The following is a 3,845-nucleotide window of genomic DNA, read 5'->3' on the forward strand; positions in this document are numbered from 1 at the left end:
AGTATTGAAATATCTATTGAATGAGGAGAGAGAGAGAGAGAGAGAGAGAGAGTAATTAATTACCCTAATAACAACAATACTGCAAAGTTTCTATTAAATAAAGTGCAAGAGGATATATGCCCAAATATGGACATGTATAATTATTATTATGTATAATATATACATGTACACATGTGTTTACATGTCTATGATTTACTTGTACATCTTCTGTAGGATGTGAAAATCTAATCATTACAATCTTAGACACTCACTTTAAAAACAGCTTCCCTTTCTCCTCATAAATATCACTGCCAATATCTTTAGGTTGAAGTGGTAGTCCCTGACAATACCATACCAGCAGCCTTCATAGCACTTAAGTCCAGTTCACTACAAATATGATAATATAGTTTCCACGAATAAAGCACTTGCTAACCTTCTCAAGTTGTCTTCATGGGTAGTTTGGTCCCCAACATATAATTCTCCTGACACCCACTGTGTGAGGTTTTCTACAAGACTGTTCCTGAATTGAATCTCATTGTGAAATGAGAGGGAACGACTATGTTGTACAAACCTAAAGAGAATAAGAATTAAAATAAGAAATTATTACTATTTTGCCGTCTCCATCTATACATTCACATGGTCCATACTTTTATTTCTCCATCCATCCACTCATACATACTTACTGTCTGTAATAGTCCACAAAGTTTTATCTTTATAGTGAGTGACTTCTCTTCCTTACAATCCAAACTATGAACATATCTCACCAAAGCTAACAAAACTTGGTCTATTTTAACATGACCCACGTTTTCTAACCCACCCTCTTTGCTGTCCATTATACGTTGTACAATAGACACCACTTGATCTACAAAACACTGTATTACTGTCGGTGATGTCCAGGTGTTCTTCATCCATTATACGATCTAGTTCCTCTTGAAGACCTTGAAACAAATAGGGGTAGACAATGGGACTCAAATCTCCGCTAACAAACTCTTTAACTGTCTCTCGGATGTTGAGACCCACGGCTTCATTATCACAACTCAAGAGGACAATGATCTCAGAGATAAAGGCCTCCGTTTTGAGACGAGCTTTTCATAGTAAGTGGATCATCAGCAGATGCTAAACTCTCACCACTACTGCTAAATCTTACAGACTCTTGGTTAGCCAGTCGTGCCTGAGATACAGCTACACTTTTAGGACGACTCCCGTGATAACTGGAGCTTCTTTTGACCTTTGAAGTCTGTGATATAGGCGCTAAATAATCAGTACACTCTACATGTAAATTCCGAGGAAGGGTCCCAATAGGAGGATTGATATCACTTGATGATGTGGTATTTCCAGGTGAAGATGCTGAGGGCAACAAGAAGACGGAAATAGTTTGAGAGGACTTTGTAGAGGACACCAGCAAGAGAACACAGGAAAAACCGGTCATGTTAGTCCAGTTAAGAAGAGTAGCTTGCAAGTTGTCTTCATTGAGTTGTTCACTGAGACGTGCACCAGGACGTGCTATGAATGAATCATTCACCTTCTCATTAAAGTACGAGGGAAAGACTCCGCCCCTTTTAAGATATCAGGTGGAGGAGGATCGTGATTGGGATGATGATAAGCAACGAGAAGAGAGCGACTAACACGCCACGAAGAGTAAGTATCTTCCCAAGCCAGTGCACTACCAGGGGTGTGTACTAAGTCTTTTAAAATACCACGGATCCTCTTTTGTTGAGCGACTCGTCCAATTTGCAGTGCTTTACTCGTTTCCTCAAGTTGTTTTATAAGGACGGAGATTAGCGGCATAAGGGACACCAGCTGGTTCGTTTGGATTTGTAACTAACTCCGCTTCAGAGACAAGATACTTAAAACATGACATTGCAACTTGAACAGCTTCAATGTCTGTGTTGCGTAGAAACAGCAAACAAGACCGTCTCTAGCATAGTATACAACTGTTGTGATATCTTACAGTTGACACCTTGACTGGCATCAAGGAAATGCTTGCGTAAAAAGATCGTACGATAGTTTAGAATTTGATGAAGCCACATTAACAGTTGAATAGGATCACTTGTTTTACGACTAAACAACTTGAGTGTGATAGAATACGTTACTTGACCAGAAATGTCCCAAAATGCAGTCATTGTATTGTTAGGGTCCCATAACTCAATATTTTTAGGTTCATGAAGTTTAAGTAGAACTTCACTAGCATTAAGTGGTAGATGAGGAGGGGCATGATGCTGGACAAGACTCACTAGTCCTGTCATTAGCTGAAAGACACTCATGGAGTCGTAAGTCATCTTCACAATGAAATGCAAGTAATGGATCAAGACGATATAATTTGATGATCCATTGTATTAGTTGATAATGAACAATGAGCTCCACTAGTTGCTTGCGTTCATTGCTTCTTTTAGCATTGAGCATGCCAGCTGCAGAGGTGGGATTTTGAAGAAAGGTCTTGATATCATAGACAAGGTTTGGTGCTGATGTGTCACATTTTCTAACAATGGGTAGTACAGACTATAATAGGGAAAGAGAAGATAGATAGAGAGATTCAATCTGAGATCAGTGACTATTAATACCTGAAATATTTGTCTTAGCTCTGGAGCATATGAATACATTACTTCAGATACAGGCCACCATGGCATGGCTTGTTTCTATAGTAACAATATACACAGAAAATAAAATAAATGTACATGTATTATATAGATCAGTTATCTTGCCTCTCTTTAGAAGAGTGTGCAGAGCTCGTAGGAAAGCTAGTTTAAAAATGGGAGGTGAGTCGTGGTTCAGGCAAATCTTGAATGTGTGAGTGTTTCGGTAATTGAGACGAAACTGTGCCACCAGACAGCGAACCATCAGATCAATATCTGAGAAAGTTGGAATGCCAGCAGCTACACTTGAAGGTTGATGAAGGAAGGGAGATGATGGAGAGAACAAAAGTGTCTCTGTGAAAGAGAGAGAGAGTAGCACCATTTTGAGTCATATTACTTACCTGAAGGCTACCTTGCATTTGTGTAACAAAATACCTGAAGATTTGGCTGGAACGATCGCTGACATAAGTACAAGCAGTAAACATATCAGTAGCACATACTACAGCTGCTTCACAGAGCATTTTATTACCAAAACCTTTCATAACAGAGGCAAGAAAAATTTCTGGGGCTAAAATTAAATAAGATAGGAAAAGTACATATGGAAGGATATTATAAAGTCTTTAGTGTAGAGATTATATTACATCCTACAGTGGAAACTTCTCTATAGTGGATACTGTGAGACCTTGGAAACTGTCTTTAGTATTAAGGTGTCCTCAATATAGAGGTTCTAAGTATTAGTATGGGACAAGAACACATGTCCTCAATATAGAGGTTCTAAAGTATTAGTATGGGACTAGAACAAGTACACATGTATATATTCTGAATATAGAGGTGCTATGGTTTGCTATAAACAGGTTTAATTGTATCTCTCAACTCGACTAATGATAAAGTCATTATTATAATGTAACCAAAAGACATGCACACAGATATACTGGGTAAACACGACATGTTAGTTTTGTATGATGGGACAACACATAGTCAATCCACCCACTCCAATTAAGTGAAGTTCTAACCACGCCTACCTGAGCTTTGTGCTTGGGGCTTCCTTATCTCCTTCAGCAAATGCCATGTTCTCCATAACACGCTATATAGAGTATGATATTTCATATAATATGATAGGATATACAAACTCACTGGACAAAGTAGTAATAAAGTATTTTGCAGTGGCCATATTTGGCTCTTCTTCTAACACTATCAGCATATTCTTCACATTGAGCAAACAATTTCTCAGCTGATCCTGAGAGAGAGAGAGAGAGAAGAGAGAGAGAGAGAGAGAGAGGAGAGAGGAGAGAG

This window comes from Gigantopelta aegis, unplaced genomic scaffold (genome assembly GCF_016097555.1).
Source record: "Gigantopelta aegis isolate Gae_Host unplaced genomic scaffold, Gae_host_genome ctg2988_pilon_pilon, whole genome shotgun sequence".
Taxonomy (NCBI): domain Eukaryota; kingdom Metazoa; phylum Mollusca; class Gastropoda; order Neomphalida; family Peltospiridae; genus Gigantopelta; species Gigantopelta aegis.